Consider the following 19,208-nt stretch of genomic DNA (forward strand, 5'->3'; position numbering starts at 1 on the left):
TTTCTTGAAAAATAACCCTTGATTATGATAGAAATGTTATAAGTATCATTTAGGAGCTTGAATCGCTTGATTCCGATTTACGGATCAAGAGGTATGGTCGTTGTACAAAAAGTGATTTACGCGACAAAAATGACTACAAATTACGAACTCTGAAAATATAAAGGATCGAATTAATAATGTTCATAAATCATGAAATTTTTACAGAGAGTAGTAAATTGAGTTTCCTAACTGCCATAACAATTTCAAGTAAAAATAATGATTTTTCAATTTTATAAAAATATCGGAGCCGAGACCGCGCGATTAGAAACCATAGAATCGACGAAGATGAAAATGGACTTAAGATACTTTGAAAAAGGAAGCGACCATAATGTGAATAAGGACTTAAAGAAATAATAAGGGTAATATAATTTGAGAGGGTGTATAATGATTAGCGCATGAGTGCCGGTAGCCGAAAATTTGAACGGGACCTAACGAAATGACTTGTGTTTATGATTATAGATTCTCGAGCAGAACCTAGAGCATCCTCCACCTCAAGATACCCAGGCAAGTTTTCAAACCCTACCTTTTAAGAACTGTTGTGTTGTGAATATTTTACAAAACTGTGATATATGCATGAGATTGCTTTAAACTGTTTTACGAAGTTTGAGATGTATTACGTTACTCAATTATTGATAATTTCTAGTATATGTTCATACCGAGTTCGAAATTTTATATTTAGACCAAGAGTCGGTCGGTGTAAGCTTATAAAAACCCGGAAGTATCCCGGAGGAGTTTATAATTGAGAATGTTAACGCTAGCGGGTAGTGTGGCGTGTATATATTTTAGACCGAGGATCGGTCATTAAACATTGATGAAAACCCGGAAGTATTTCGGAGGTGCTTTATTTAAGAATATTAGCGCTATAGCAGAGTGTGATGTATAAGTTGTAAGACCGAGAGTCGGTCAGTTTTGTTTTTATAAAATAAAAACCCGGGAATAATTCCGGTAATATTTATAGGACGATTAAAGTCCATAGTAGTTACGTTTCAAGGGACTCAACGTCCATTTACGAAATACTAAACACCTCGAACTTTTATTAAAATGATTTCCAAAGATCGTATTCCCTCAACTATACTTTATCGTTCGAATAATAAATATCTATTTACTATTCATTTATTATGGGAGAAGTATTCTCTAGTGAATATTTATTTCAGAATCGATTAAATATTAAAGATTATTATATTACTTAAACATAAATTAGTTGAGGTATATTATTTCAAATATTCTTTTAGAAAAGTATAATTATTTGAGGTTTAATTATTCAACAACTAATATTTGATTATTAAGAATTAGTTATTTAATGGTTTAATTATGATTTAAAAATCATAAACTTTATTTAAAATACTTTCTGATTTTCGAAAAATCATTTGAACAATTTCGAATCGTCAAAAAATATCATCTCGACTTTTTTTAAAATATTTTGAATATAGTTTCAAGGAGAAACCCCCCCCCTTATTTAATTATCTGTTGACAATGGTCAACTCACATCCATAGTACTTTCTCCGAAAATTTTGGAAGTACGTATATATTTATATATATATACCTTAGTAAGATAAGTTGTTTCTATAAACAAGCAAAACGCTTGGGGAACTTTGATGTGGTTTGAGTTCTCGATATATGATAGAATTATTTTAAAGGACAAGGGAGGGGTAGACTCTGGTACTATGTGTGCTAGATGGACTACCAAAGGTACCGCATGCGAAGGTACTCTGTGTACTCAGGAACTTGTGAAGTATGTGTATACCCAAAATGGGACACGTAGCCCGAATGCGGCCAGGGTGATAACCGAGATACGAAGGTGTCGTCCTTCTACTAGTAGAAAAGGTTACTATTATTGTATTATGACTGATCATCGTATGCGGTGGCTCCAACAAGTGTCCTATTCTTCTAATTAGAATTGTAATGCAATACCGTAACCCAAGCCTAGGTGTTGGGTTTACTATTAAGGTATTCGTAGGATAATAAAATCCACTAAAGGATTGTTTTCATAAGAAGGTGTGTATCACCAAGGAAAACTATTTTCGAATAAAACGTAATTATATGCTGGGCATTATAGCTCACTCTTGCTTTCTTTTAAATGACACAACACAACAGATAACCAGTATGCCAGTGTGGGACTTAGTCGCTTGCAGTAATGGGGAGAATCCCTGGCAGCTTTGTCTCAGGTGTGCCAGAGTATCAGATAGGTATAAGATATCAGTCGTAATTATTGTAACTTCATGTAGAGGTTATGAATAATTGTTTGAGATCCTGTAAAGTACATTTGAATTTTAATAACAGATGATACTTGTTTTACATCATTTCTAAGGCTATAACTTGTGAGTGTGTGAGATTGGGGGTATGTGATATGGAATTATTGGATTATTGAGTTAATGCAGGTTACACATGATTGAAGGATTGTGTGACGACCCAGATTCCTGACCCCAGATTTGAGGGCGTTATAGAAATGGTATCAGAGCATCAAGTTATAGTATTTAGAGATGAGAGTATTATGATTTTTTCTAGATGTGAGATTGCGTAAGAGCCCATATAGAGTTCATCATTGGACTACCGGATGTAGCCCAATGGGTAGGTGAGGATAAGTGTATATTTGAGGTATTAAAGCTTGACTAATAGGACCATTGGAGATTAACAGAATGACGAGGAGAAAAATTAGAATCATATTTGATTTGGCAAGGATGTGGATGTAGAACTTGGAGCTGAGTCTCCAGAGCATTTGAGGTAAAGACGATATTAGCAACATCATATGTAAATTTTGATAACACGAGCCTTGTTACTCGTAGTTCTTTATAGGTTGCCCGTGAAGGGGCATCACATGTGAGGATCATGAAGTCTAATTATTAGTATACAGTTGAGGTTATTGGCCCAAACTAGTTGACAATGTCATTTTACCAATGAGCATTTGAATATCGTATTAATAATGAATTCAGCAGAAATAGTGCCCAATATACCCTTAAGGATCTTAATTCTATTAAGGAATATTTGAATGTAATATAAGAATATTATCGTCAGATGAGTACATTACATGATATTATTAATGCGCTTAACATGAAGGGTTATGATGGTTTAGCTCAGAGATCAATAGCGTCAAGTATTGATGGCATGTCTTTAAATAAATGGTGTAAGATTACAATAAGTGATGGTTCGATCTTAGAACCTTCTAAAAGGATAGACCAGTGAGTCTAGAGCGGAATTCTTCGATAGAAATGATGTCAGAGACTACGTATATATAATCGTAGACCTCTAATATATTTGGTAACGTATAATTCAACTACACACACATGTCACCGAACTTATGGACTGCATCAAGATCCTTGAGAGATCTCTTTGATCTGTTCCCAAGGGGAACTGGCCACTTGTTGTTAGTAACGGATGCGTGTAGCACGCCCCTATCAGCTTAATAGATGCTTTTGGAATATTTCCGAGTAAGGTCTTCTAGGTAAAACACCGGAATGACAGATATATGTGAGAAATTCAAGATTAGTAAGCGATTTTAAAATGATATGAAGGAGACACTAGCTGAAACATGGAATTACAAAGATGAAGAGGTGGTATCATCCTCAGATGGATAATGATGAGAGTTAGGATAATCAGTGAAATATTTTGGCACCTACTCACTGTCACGTTACTCCCTCCAAACTGTTGATTATTCGTATTGCCTTGATAAGTCATATCAGGCAATCCTTTTTGTTCCCTACTTTGAACTTCTGATGTGACCATCTTGAATAGTCTTTCTCCGCATCAGGACTTGTTCAATTCTTTTAGTTGATCAATGAATTTTCATTCATAGATTACGATCTTCTTGTTCGGCTCAGAGCTATTTATACTTTATTTCAATTATCCAAGGAATTTCTTTTTTCTCAATTCATTGACAAATATTCATAATGAATATCTTCATTTGATTTTTCTTTCATATTTACTCTTCTCAGTTGAGATTGTAAATATTTAACAAATTGTTAAAGACAGGGATGATCTAATATCCATAGATTCCTCGGGAGTCCTTTTCTTCTAATCGGGATGAAATTGTATATTGAACTTTGAACTCATAGCAAGGGTATCAATTTGATATCGGTATTCTGAATTCAATTCTATTTGAGAATCTAATAAAGTATGTGAACGAGAACACCTCTGAGTGTACCCTTTTATTAGCAAGAAATATTTGATAGGAGGCTATCGATTATTCCGATGCCAAGACCACTCAATTCAGAGTTATAATTGTCTTTCTCGGCCCAAACTGGAAAACTCTTTATTTTGAAATCGTCATCCAGGTAGCCACAAATTCTTTAGTGGTTACGATATTGAGATTTTCTTTTTCGAACAAATTGAAATATGCTTAGTTGTATGTGTTCTCATGCATGACTATTTAATGTCCTAACTAGTAGAAATTTTAATTAATATGATGAAAGTCTAGCTAATCGTTCTAGCTAGTTGCCATGGGCCAAACCAATTGTGCTGGCCATTTTCTTAGCCGGTTGATAATATTTCTTGATATGGACTAGTTATTATTTTGCTAGTTCCACTTCCAATCAAATTTTTATTATTCCATAGTGCATTATATATGCCAGATTTAATTGTGGATGAAATTTTCAAAGAATGATTTAATTGAGACCTAACTAGGTTGCCCACTCAAACGAGAATTTATATTCAGTTTTATGAAATATTTTGTTCATGAAATATTCTATTTTTTTTATATAAAGAATATCCAATTAAAATCATAAAGTGATTGAAGAACAATATACTTCATTATTTGTTAATCATTGAATAAAATTTCCTTCCTTCAAAATAACATCATTTTAAAATCGCAATGATTAACCTTTGGTTGAGAATGTTATTTCAAATTTCCTTCGTTATTCGAAAAGAAAAGTATTCTTTCAATGGGAAAATCTTACAAGTATCATTTGTATGATGTTATTATTCGGCAATCATTGCTTTCAAGGGATATTCTCTATAATATCACCATATAAAATTTTAAGGACATGGAAGGATAATCCTTGTTGTGTTCTTCCTTCCAAGTTATAAATTTTCTGAGTGTTGTGACTCTTTTATTCAAAGCTCATTATTTCTTCAAATAATAGATTTTGAAATCTTGTTAAGATTGTCTAAATTGCATCGATATCGTGAAAATCATGTTTCCAAGGCTAATTGCCTTCCGAACAAAGAAAGGTATAGTTGAGAACCAATTTTTGTAATATGAGACTGAAAGCTCAGTGTTATGATGGTGCAATTGGAGCATCGTGATGAGTAAGTTGTTTTAAAAAGGGAATACCATGTTTAGTTATTATCATAAAGATCTTTAACATGGTTATAGAATAACGATAATATAGATATAACGTGATTAGTGAGGTACGCTTCTGTGAAACACTATTGGGATAAGAACTAATGAATTCGGGAAAGACCAATCATGTATGAATTCGAGTAATAAGATTTTCAAAAAGTGAACATAAGATTAGTAATAACCTCTTGTTAGAAATACTCGACAATAAAAACAGGATTTTTTATGAAATGTAATGATACATCTACGCAGCTTAAGGATCGTGACATAAGGCATCCTAATAATGATCTACAATAATTGCGAGAAGACTCGGACTGAAAGGGACAAGGAGTTTACTTATGAGAAAATTTTGGAAATTTTTTTTACACCGAACACGAGATAAAGGCCATAGTCAAATTGATCAAAGGCTATGATTGAGAAATCTATTATCATCAAGGAAAGGCCAATGTGGTGGCTGATACTTTAAGTAGGAAAAGATATATTGAGGATGACAAATTTCAGAATAACAAATGAGAAGGATCGCATGAAAAGAACACTTTATTACTTAACATGAAGACTTAAAGATGCCTAAAAATGTAAACGGATATTAGTCATGACAGAATATGAAAAGGGATGTCATTAAATAGGTAAATAAGTATTCAACATGGTTGAAAATGAAAACGGAAAGGCGATGATTAAAATTTTGGTGATTACGACTTGTAGATGACCCAAATAGGAGTAAGAGTTAATTATAATAAATTTTGAAGGAGGATTATCAAGAACCAAGTTAGCCGTCGTGCTATTTGAGGATTTTGAGTGATAGATTAAATAAGACCGCTTATTTTATTATGCAAACGATAGATGTCCACTCTACAAAATTATTATGAACACGGAAGAGATAATTGGTGATAGAGAGACCCGTGATATCGCGCCACGCAAGGACCCAAGATATTTCACGAGAAGGGACGAACAGAGGCACGACTTAGAGTTCTCAAATTGACAAGTAGAATGAGAGGACTATCCAGGCCATTGAAGATACGTCTAGCGGCTTACCTTTTATTTGGAACGGTTAGGGGAAGCGCCTATCGTTGACAGAAAATTCATGTAGATGTACTTACCACGCTAGCATACGAAAAATAGTCGTCGATATCCCTTACGAAGGACAATGTGAAAGGATGAAGGATGTCATTGTCAGAGCTGATAGAAGGCAAAGATGGTCGTACACGCCCTATAAAGGCCACTGGTAGCAGGTACCAATAAAAGTGAATATGTCTAAGGCACTAGCGAGAATAACAAGTAAGACCCAGAAGGTATTGTAGTACTATAGATATTATACGGTGAATGATTAAAGAAGTCCGACCGATGATGGAAGCTGAACGTTCTACGACCCTAAAATGTGTCAATCAATTGCGTATGAAATTGTGATTCTTTCAAAATGGCAACATGTTGTGTATATGTTGTATACTTGATGATTTCATGAACAAAACACCTTAGTAGATTTTACTTAGTGAAATAATGTAGCACTCGACGGATAAGATTTATAGTCTCGACGGATGACTCATTATAGTCCCGACGGATGATGACTTATTATCCATCGAGTGAGTAGCTTGTGTAACAATAAGTCTGTAGCACATTTCTGCATTCACCATTGTATAGATTATGTAAGTAGTATTCAAGTCATGTTGACTTTAACTAGATATGCAGAATAGGTTGATTAATTGTACATAGATGATGTCTTGTAATTCTGCATAAATGAAATGAATTCAAGTGCCAAGTTTGCTACCGACGGATAACCTACAATGAAGTCGACGGATGATCAAATAGACAACCCGACGGATGATCAATAACTCGACGGATGATCATGAACCCAATGGATAAAGAATTCAAATATCTGTTGACAGTGACAACACAGTCACATGCGTCGAGTGGATGCAAATGGAATATGGTAGCCTATTCAACTGGGTTTTCGAGAACAAAGAAGCATTGCCATTTCCATGCTATTATGAAGATATTCAAAGATGCTGGAATAGAGTAATGAAGTAGCATTATAACAGACTAGATAGTTTTTGTTTTATTATCTTATCTTATTACTTTGTAATCTTGGTGATATATAAACCAAGTAGTAGCAACTAAGACACTATCGATCTAAGCAAGAAAGCAGAGAAACATTTGTAAGCAGGATTCTTAGTATTTCTCTGTAGTCTTAGAAGTTCAATTGTTGTAAGCAGCTGTGAGCATTTTTGCACACAGGGTTCTCTCGATATATAATATATATCTCTGGTGGAATCATTCAAATCCACCAGAAAGTTTTTAAAGACTCTTGTTTTTAATTACTTGTGTTTTGATTCACTTAAGTTTTTATTCCGCATTGTGCTAATCAATACACTTATATTTATATTTGAGTTAGAACACTTTATTTCAAGAAAAAATTTCAAGAATTCCATTCAACCCCCCTTCTGTAATTCTTGTCATATTGTTAAGGGACTAACAATTGGTATCAGAGCAAGCTCTTAACTTACAAAGAGTTTAAAAATCAAAACAATACAACAAGATGAACAAGAAGGATGTTGGAGTCAAGATCCCTTTTCTGGATAAAGATAATTACCATCATTGGAAGGTAAAGATGCATCTTCATTTGCTTTCTCAAGATGAGGCCTATGTTGACTGCATAGAAAGAGGCCCTCATGTTCCAATGAGAGCAGCAACAGGAAACGAGCCATCAGTCCCCAAGCCAAGGCATGAATGGTCTAATCCTGACATTGAACAAGTCAGGAAGGATAAAAAGGCCATGAACATCCTATTTAATGGAGTTAATGGAGATATGTTTGACAACATTATCAACTGCAAAACTGCCAAGGATGTTTGGGATACAATACAGATAATCTGTGATGGCACTGAGCAAGTTAGAAAAAACAAGATGCAGCTCTTGATTCAGCAATATGAGCATTTTCATAATGAAAAAAGTGAGTCTCTCACTGACATTTTTAGTAGGTTTCAGAAATTACTAAATTCTCTAAAGTGGCATGAAAGGGTCTATCAGACAAAAGACTCCAATCTGAAATTCCTTAGATCTCTTCCAAAGGAATGGAAACTAATGACGGTCTCATTAAGAAACTCACAAGATTATAAGGAGTTTACTTTGGAGAGACTGTATGGCATCTTGAAAACCTATGAGCTTGAAATAGAGAAGGATGAAAGGATGGAGATAGAAAAGAATAAAGGAGGATCCATTGCATTAGTTGCTGAGTTGGAAAAGGAGAAGGAAGTGAAGATGGAAGTTGTTGAATCAACTTCATGGGTCTGTGAAAACAAGGGCAAGGGGCTTGCAGTAGAAAGTGAAGATTCTTTGAGCTAAGATGACATGGAAGACATTGATGAACACCTAGCATTTCTTTCCAGGAGATTTTCCAAGCTCAAGTTCAAGAAGAACTTTGGAGCAGCCAAGCCAAATAGAAACATGGTGGATAAATCAAAATTCAAATGTTTAAAATGTGGCTTGGCAGGGCATTTTGCCAGTGAGTGTAGGAAGTCAGATTCCAGTAAGAAAAAGTTTGAGCCAGTGGATTATGAGCAAAAATACTTTGAGCTGCTCAAACAAAAGGAAAGGGCTTTCATAACACAAGAAAATGACTGGGCATCAGATGGTATGAATGAAGATGAAGATGTCAGCTATGTCAATCTAGCCCTAGTGGCCAAGTCTGATGAGACAGAAACAAGTTCTTCAAGTAATTAGGTAATTACTACAAACCTTACACATTTATCTAAAGCTGAATGTAATGATGCCATAAATGATATGTCTACAGAGCTATATCATTTGCGTGTTACACTTAAGTCTCTTACTAAAGAAAATGCTAAAATCAAAGAAAACAATTTGTTTTTGAGTGAGAGAAATAATGTGCTTGAGTCTCAGTTTATTGATTTTGAAAAATTAAGAATTGAGTGTAAAACTGCCAAGAAGGAATTAACTGAGTCCTTGAAGAAAGAGGAAATTTTAAAGAAGCAGCTCGAGCGTGAACAAGAGGTGATTAAAGCATGGAAAACATTCAGGGATGTCCATGCTCAAATCACCAAAGTTCAAGGAATTGAGTCTTTCTGTGATGCAGCCTGGAAAAAGAACAAAGAGAAACTAGAACCAAATTTGGTAGATGGAGTGCTTACAGATGTAGACTCGATGGATGATGAGGATCATCCGTCGGATAACAAAAAGGGTTATCCGTCGAATGATGAAAATCCTCATCCGTCGGCTGGGAGCAAGCCTATCAGTAAAGTCAAACTTGTTAAGCTGAATGAGAAGTATGGGTCTGTTTCCAAGAACTTTGTTTCAGGAGAATCGAGTCAAGTTAAGAAAGGGAAAAAGGCTAATGTTGGTCACATGACTGTCAAACAGTTAAGTGACAGACTTGAAAAGATTGAGGTAAAAACAGAGACTAAAAAGAAAAACAATAGGAATTGTAAAGTAGGAATTAACAAACACAATAACTACACACCTGATAAATATGCTCCTAGAAAAATATGCGTCAAGTGTGGTAGTGTAAATCATTTGTCTGTTAACTGCATATCTGCCATGCCTACTTCCGTGTCTGTGCAACCTCAATTTCCTAACATGAATGCCATGCCTCCCATGCCTATGAATGCTATGTCTGCACAGAATATGAATGCTCAGTTTGCAAACATGCCATTTGCACCTAATCCATATTATGCTGCATTTAGTATGCCACAAATGCCATTTAGCATGCCATACTGGAATAACATGTTTACTAATAGCATCCCATTCCCTGTTAATAATAATATGCATGATAATTTTGTTGTAATGAATGGTTTCAAAGGCCAAACTCAAATGACCAAGGATGAATCTGATATCCCTAAGTCAAATGAGATAAATCCTAAGAAACAGAAAAAGAAAGCTAACAAGGCAGGACCCAAGGAAACTTGGGTACCAAAATCAACTTGATTTGATTTTCATGTGTGCAGGGAAACAGAAAGAATCTTTGGTACTTGGATAGTGGTTGTTCAAGACACATGACTGGTGATTCTATCCTGCTCACAGAGTTTAAGGAGAGAGTTGGCCCAAGTATTACTTTTGGAGATGACAGCAAGGGTTATATTGTGGGATATGGCTTGATTTCAAAGGACAATGTCATCATTGAGGAGGTTGCCTTAGTGGATGGACTCAAACACAACTTGTTGAGTATCAGCCAGCTTTATGATAAAGGCAACTCAGTAACCTTCAATTCAGAAGCCTGTGTTGTGACTAATAAAAGAAGCAACAAAGTGGTTCTCACTGGTGTGAGAAAAGGAAATGTGTCCCTAGCTGATTTCAACTCATCTAATGCAGAATCTGTAACTTGTCTTCTCAGTAAAGCAAGTCAGGATGAAAGTTGGCTATGATATAAGAAGCTATCCCATTTAAACTTCAAGACCATGAATGAGCTAGTAAAGAAAGAACTGGTTAGAGGCATTCCTCTAGTGGAGTTTTCTAAGGATGGACTGTATGACGCCTGCCAAAAAGGGAAGCAGATTAAAGCATCATTCAGGAAGAAACTTGATTCAGCAATTGAAGAGCCTTTGCAACTGCTTCACATGGATTTTTTTGGACCAGTCAATGTGTTGTCCATCTCAAGGAAAAGATTTTGCCTAGTAATTGTAGATGACTTCTCAAAGTTCTCTTGGACATATTTCCTAAAGTCTAAAGATGAGGCTAGTAAAATCATCATCAATCACATAAGGCAAGTCAATAATCATCCTGATTTCAAGGTTAGAAGAATTAGGAGTGACAATGGAACCGAGTTCAAGAATTCGGTCATGAGAGCATTTTGTGAGGAAAATGGGATTCTGCATGAGTTTTCAGCAGCAAGGACTCCACAACAGAATAGAGTAGTGGAAAGGAAGAACAGATCACTTATTGAAGCTGCAAGGACAATGCTTGAAAAATCTAAATTGCCAACATATTTCTGGGCTGAAGCTGTAAATACTGCATGCTACACTCAGAATATTTCTCTGGTTAATCAAGCACGATGCATGACTCCCTATCAATTGTCCAAGAACAAGAAGCCAACTTTAAATTTTCTTCATGTCTTTGGCTGTAAATGCTATATTCTGAGAAATCAAACTGATCAAAATGGAAAGTTTGATGCTAAAGCAGATGAAGGAATTTTTATTGGATATGTTATTGGTAAAGCATATAGAGTCTACAATCTAAGAACCAACATTGTTATGGAATCAATACATGTTGTGTTTGATGATAAACAGATTGAAGGACTGAAAGATGGAGATTACCATGAGAGCCTCAAATTCGACAATGTGGAGATGGTTAGTGATGATGAAAGTGATCAAGAAACAGTGTCTAAGGATAATGCAGATAAATCTACTACCAATGAAGCACAAAACTCAACATCTGTCGAGTTGTATAATGCTTCATCCGTCAAAAGGCAATCTGCATTATCCGTCGGGAGACAACCAGCTTCATCTATCGGTACTTAAAATTCACCATCCGTCGGGTTATCAAAAGGAGCAGGAAGTCAAGATAGATCACCTATAGATAGTTCCCCTTTCTCAAATCAAAGATCCATAAACTCAGGGAGAGTTTCTAACAATCAAAACTCAATCACACATCAAGACAACAATGAGGTTTCTTCATCTAGAGCTAATCTACCTCAACAGAGGAAATGGACAAAAGATCACCCCTTTGAACTTATCATTGGTGATGTTTCTTCTAGAGTTCAAACAAGAAGAGCAACTCAGGAAGAATGTCTATAAAGCAGCTTTCTTTCCAAGGAAGAACCAAAGAAGGTAGAAGAAGCTTTGTTGGATGTTGATTGGATTTTAGCTATGCAGGAGGAGCTAAACCAATTTGAAAGAAATAATGTATGGAAGCTGGTGCCCAAGCCTAAAGGAAAGAATCCAATAGATACCAAATGGGTATTCAGAAACAAGATGGATGAAAATGGCATAGTAGTCAGGAACAAAGCTAGATTGGTTGCTAAGGGCTATTGTCAGCAAGAAGGAATAGATTTTGTTGAAATATTTGCTCCTGTTGCAAGACTTGAAACCATCAGAATCTTCTTAGCCTATGCAGCCCATGCCAATTTCAAGGTCTATCAAATGGATGTCAAAAGTGCCTTTCTGAATGGAGATTTGGAGGAAGAAGTTTATGTCATTCAACCTCCTGGTTTTGAAGATCCAAATTTTCCAGAACATGTCTATTATCGTTTGAAAGCACTTTATGGACTGAAGCAAGCACCTTGAGCCTGGTATGACACTTTATCAACGTTCCTTTTGGAAAATCACTTCACAAGAGGTACTGTAGATAAAACTTTGTTTTTAAGAAATGTTAATGGCTCTAGTATACTTGTTCAAATTTATGTAGATGATATTATTTTTGGCTCTACAGATGAGAAACTTTGCAAAAAGTTTGCCAAATTGATGCAAAGTAAGTATGAAATGAGTATGATGGGAGAACTAACTTACTTTCTTGGCTTACAAGTTAAGCAAGTTAGTGATGGAATATTCATTAGTCAAACTAAATATATTTTTGATCTTTTAAAGAAGTTTGATCTAATGGATTGCACATCTGCAATAACTCCCATGGCCATTGCAACTAAGCTTGAATTAAACACTACTAAAAAGTCTGTGGATATTTCAAGTTATAGAGGCATGGTTGGCTCACTTCTATACTTAATATCTAGTAGACCAGATTTAATATTTGCTACATGTTTATGTGCTAGATTTCAGGCTAATCCTAGAGAAACTCACTTAATTGCTATTAAGAGAATTTTCAGATATCTCAAGGGTACACCAAATCTTGGCATTTGGTACCCTAGAGATTCTGGTTTTGATCAAACTAGTCATTCAGATGCAGATTATGCAGGTTGTAGAATTGATAGAAAAAGTACAACAGGAACCTGTAAATTTCTAGGAAACAAGCTTGTGTTCTGGTTCAGTAAAAAGCAAAATTCAGTTTCTACTTCTACAGCTGAAGCTGAATATATTGCTGCTGGTAGTTGCTGTGCACAGATCTTATGGATGAAAAATCAATTGCTAGACTATGGTTTGCAAGTTGAAAGGATTCCTATTTTCTGTGATAACACAAGTGCAATTGCCATCACTGAAAATCCAGTACAACATTTAAGGACAAAGCACATAGATATCAAGTACCATTTCATAAGGGAACATGTAATGAATGGTACTGTGGAACTACATTTTGTTCCAAGTGAGAAGCAGCTTGCAGATATCTTTACCAAGCCACTGGATGAATCCACCTTTTCAAGGTTGGTAAGTGAGTTAGGTATGTTTAATTACTCTTAAAATCTATTTGAGTTATTTTGCAAGTTGAAATGCAGCCAGAAATTTAATTGATTTTTCAGTCTTGGATGAAATTTTGGCTAAGTAAAAAATTTACATCTCGACGGATGATCTTTATCCATCGAGTTTGATCATTCGTCGATATATTATTTGCTAACAAAAATCAATTATGTTTCTGGAATATTTTATGTCTCGATGGATAACAGTTTATCCTCATCCGTCGAATTGTCTTAATCTCAGCCGTTAATTCCCTGTACATTATCCATCGAGTATACTTACAGTTTGTAAGCATAACACGACGGATAATGGGTGGAATTATTACAGTTTATTTTTAAACGACTATTTTAGGCAATTTATATTGGTTACTTTATTTTACTTTATTATTCTTATCAGTTATTTCATTGTAATTGCTTTTCTTTTATCATTCTCAGTTTAACTGCTCTAATTTCATTCTCTCTCAAAGCACTTACTCTCTTTCTCTTCAAGCTCTTATTCTCTAACAATGGCACCTGTTGTGAAAATTATGTCTCAAACTGGGTTCATTTATGAGAAGAACAATTTCACCGCACTAGTGAACAAGGGTATTCAGCAATCTGGAGACTATCACAAGATGATGGACTTTGTGAAGAGTTGCAAGCTCAACTATGCCATGCTGGAATCACCCACAATCTTCTGTGAAGTTGTTGAAGAGATGTGGACCACTGCTACCTACAACTCTACAGATAAGACCATCCATCTAACCATTAAAGGTAAAGAATTATGTATCAATAGTGATGTGATAAAAGCATGTTTCAAAATTCCTGATAACAATGTGACTTCACCACACACTGACACTGATATAATCAATATGCTTAATTCCATGCACTATGCACTTCCTACTTCTAAACTGAGTGATATTAGGAGAATGGGTCTTAGGAAAGAGTGGAGTTTCTTGTGTGATGTAGTTACAAAGGTTTTCTTAGGAAAGATCATTAATTTTGATTCAATGAATATTTCCATGCTTAACATGCTCTACATGCTAGTTACAGATAAATTCTACAATTTTAGTGAAATTGTCTTGTTTGAGTTAGGTTTTAAATTAGGAGAGTTAAATAAAAGAGTTAAGAATGTGTATTATGCTAGATTTCTTATGTTATTGGCTAACCACCTCTGTGAAGAGATTGTGCTTGAGAACCCTAACAACAAACTAGATTGTTGGGTTCAAGAGAGAAGGCTCATTACAGATTTGAACATGGCCAATCATCACAAGGATGTGCCAATATTCTATTTTCCTATAATGCAAGCACCTCAGGTAAGTAAGGTAAGTTCACCTATCCCTACAACTATTCCAACCTCCACAATTTCCTTGAGTTCAAGTGTGGCTATGGCATCTGTGACAATGACCAAACAGTTGCCTACCAAAGCTGCCAAACCTTCAATTATTTCAGAATCCAAATCAAAGAAAGCCCCTTCTGGTATCTCCCAAAAGATGCCAGTTGAAAAATCCACTAAAGCCAAAGAGGGGAGTGTGAAGGAGGGTAAGTTAGGTGAGGTAAGGGGTGAACATAAAAGAAACCCCAATAATAAGGTTGGAGAGTTGAGTGAATCCCAGCCTAGCCACACTGCAGTTTCCCAACAAACTGCAGTGCTTAAAAAGGACAAAAGCTCATTTCTAGCTGCTTCCTCCCAAAAGGATGTAGCTATTGAACAAAGCTCTCAACCAAGAGCACAGGCCAAGAGGGTTAGGGACACAAGCTCACCCCAAACTTATGCCAGAAAGAAGAAATCAAAAACCTTTGGGGATGCACATGGTACACACATTGTGCAAACTGGTGCTAAAGACACAGTCACTGCACCTTCACAAATTCAGTTTGATGTGGCTCCAATAAATGTGGAGTCACAGCCAAAATCTCTAGTTATAGAAACACCTCAAACACCAAACTCACCAACGAATTCTCTGGATGTGGATATGATAAACACATCAATTCCTGATTCCCATTCTTTAACTCTGTTGGGGAAGCCAAAATCTAGTGCAAGTGAGCATCATCTTTTAGATGATTTGTTGGCTCACTTGCCAATTCTTTCAGGAACTGTTGTGTCATCTGTGCCTAAAATATCTTCAATCAGCACAGAGTCAACAATAGTTTCTATTCCCAGCTCATTCATTTCTACTCTCTCGACGGATATTGCTCATCCGTCGAGTAGTGATTGTATCCCGACGGATAAGCCTAACAGCAGTTATCTGTCGAACAGCAAAACCACTCACTCGATGGATATCACTCATCCGTCGAGTATCTCTGCACAACTTCAAACTTCAATTATTTCAAGTGCAGAAGATTTAGTGGTTGTACAGTCACTCCTAGGATTGAGAGAGAAGAGTGTTTTGAGTGAGAGTCTGGGTTGCTCCCAAGAAAAAGGAGAGGAAATGAGTGAAAATCTGCAATCCATTTCTTCACGATTGGTAAAAGAGAGTGAGAGGAGTCCCACCTTAGTAGGTGAAGGTGAGGGTGTGTGGGTGGGGAGCCAGGGTGAGACCCTGATGCAACAAAAGAGAGAAAATGAGAAAAATGCAGGTACTGGAGTAATAAGTATGGATGTCATTGCTAGTGGGTCAATGAATGTCCAGGATGCAGACAGGGAAGGACTATCTCAGCATCCTAAAGCTGTTATAGATTCCACTTCCCTTGATGCTGAGGAATTTACTCACCATGTTCCATCCTATCAAATTCTAGTTGAATAGGGCAATGACAATGTAGAAATAATGCTCAATCTGGTGCATACCACTCAGTCTATGCAAAGGGCTAAGGATGCCATCACAGCTTTGCCTTCTACAGCTGGTAATGTGGACTATGAGACTGGAGGTTCAGCTGATTTCTTTGGTGGTGAAAGTGGAGATAGTGAAGATGAAGCAATGGACATAGGGGGAGAAGTAGGCTCAAGTTCAAGGCCAGGTATGCCATCATGGGCATTCTCAAAGCACTGTGATGAGCATTACTTCAAGACAACCCTGATCCGGTTAATCAATCAGAAAAATACTGCTCTTCAAACCATTACCAATGCCAGCACCAAGAAGCTCCTTCAGGCACATCTAGCCTCCATGCAACTTCAACAAATCCAGGGCTTCCAGCATGCTAGGGATGTAAATACTATGAAGAATGATATTGAGGAGATGAAAAAGGCTATTTCAGACAGGATAGATTCTAAACTTCCAGAAGCTACAATGCTTGACATCAAGAGGCAATTAAGGAAAAATTCTTATCTGTCAACCAAGATAGATGCCCTGGACACAAGAATGTCATCCATGGAAGCATCTTTAACTGCCATTCATTTCCATCAAGCCCAACAGACCGATCTACTTCAAAAATTGGTGGCTGCTCGAACCCCCTCCTCTACTCAACTTGATGATAACAAAAGGGGGAGAAAGGACCAAATGAGGGGGAGAGGCTTCAAATTCAAATCAGTAAAGTAATTGTACCTTCAATTACTATCTCAAAACCATCAGTTACAGATAGTATAGATCTGATCAATGCAGCAGCAACCAACTTAAGAGCAGCTAATAAGGAAAAGTTGAGTTTAGTCAACTGGGAGAAGATTGATGAGGAAATACAAAAGAAGTTTGAACTTTTCAAGGAGCCAGTTAAGTCAGCCATCCATCACTCTCAAGTCAAGCAAATTAGTGTGAATGAGATACACATGAATTATCTGGAAAGAGGACAATCTTCCTGCATCAAATCTCCAAAGGCTGAAATAATTCTTAAACCAAGGGTAAACTACTCAAAATCATCATTGAAGAACCCTTTGGACACTATGTATGAGATACCTAAGCCTGATGATAAAAAGCTTCTATCAAGGTCAATTGCTTTATACAAAGATCCAGCTGATTCAGCTTCCAAAAGGAGAATTACCAAGATTTTCAAAAATGGGAAAGAAATTTGTGTGGTGGCTGGACATCCTCAATTTTCTCAAGCAAAGAGAGAAGAAAAGGCTAGATGAAAGCAGGAAAAGAAGCAAGCTGCTCTAGATGCTAAAAAGACTAAACAAAAGAAAGAGCAGATTGCTATCTTGGCCAAGCTACATGCTGTAAATTCATCACAACAAATTCCATCTCAACCATCTGAAGCTATTGAATCAAAGAAGCAAGTTGAACAACAGAAGAAATCTCCAAGAAAGGAGGAATTGGCTAAAAGAACTAAAAGGAAACTGGATATTGTTGACAAGGAATTGGAAGATCAATTTCCTAAGGAATCCACACCATCTACAACTCAAGCATCAAAGCCCTCTGTGGTATTTGAAGATATCAGGGTGGTGGATCCCTACAGGAATATTCATGGTGAACTTATTGTACCCAAGGATGAGCCAATAGAATGGGAGAACATACCAATTCCTGACTTCAATCTACCAATCCTTAGCAAGCCAAAAAGAACAAAGTCAAGAGCAATCAAGAAAGTGAAGCTGTCACCTCTCAAATCCAAACCTCAAGTCAAAGCTCAATCTAAAGTCAATAAGGGAGACTATCTGTACTTGTGTGACATCAAAGAATTTTCTGATCTAAACCTCTATCATGATGAACTAGATGAAGTGAGAGGAATCGATGCATACAGAAACCTACCTGAAAGGTTAGTGTTCAAGTACAAAGGAGGAAATGAGATTCAATGGCCTCTTCACATGATCCTTCAAGAAAGCCAAGTTGTACTGATTAAAGTTTATTCATCCTTCAGGAAGAACTTTGGGTTCAACATTACTGCAAGAAGATTGGAATTGAAAAAGATTGAAGAACTAAGGAGTGTTAGAGCTAAAGATGCACTCCCAAAGACTCTAATCATCCCTTACACATGGAGAAGAGTGCATCTAAGGCCCTACTGGCTGATGGAGTTCATAGATGACAAAGGTGTGAGAATATTCTTCAGATTAGAAGACCAATTGAGCATCTCTAGCAATGAGACTCTTTTGGAAATGCAAGGAAAGCTAAATCTCTCAGAATCTGATGAACTAGAATTCCACAGGCAGCTCCAAAAATCAGATTGAGGAAAATAACAGAAAGCTTGGAAAGAGATCCAGACCTTCAAGAAACTAGAAAAATCTGCTCAGGCTAGAGGAGCATCTTGAAAAATGACTGTGAGCAAAACTTTGTACATTTTTGTTAATTGAAGCACTTTTCAGTTATATCTACTTTCTCTTAAAGTTATATTTTTAGGGTGTTTTGTTATCATCAAGTATCTCTTAATTTATGGCTACAATTTCAGTAGACATAAATTGGGGGAGATTGATGTGTATATATTGTGTACTTGATGATTTCATGAACAAAATACCTTAGTAGATTTTACTTAGTGAAATAATGTAGCACTCGACAGATAAGATTTATAGTCCTGACGGATGACTCATTATAGTCCCGACGGATGATGACTTATTATCCATCGAGTGAGTAGCTTGTGTAACAATAAGTCTGTAGCACATTTCTGCATTCACCATTGTATAGATTCTGTAAGTAGTATTCAAGTCATGTTGACTTTAACTAGATATGCAGAATAGGTTGATTAATTGTACATAGATGATGTCTTGTAATTCTGAATAAATGAAATGAAGTCAAGTGCCAGGTTTGCTACCCGACGGATAACCTACAATGAAGTCGACGGATGAT

The sequence above is a fragment of the Apium graveolens genome, chromosome 9, assembly GCF_009905375.1.
Source record: "Apium graveolens cultivar Ventura chromosome 9, ASM990537v1, whole genome shotgun sequence".
Taxonomy (NCBI): Eukaryota; Viridiplantae; Streptophyta; class Magnoliopsida; order Apiales; family Apiaceae; genus Apium; species Apium graveolens.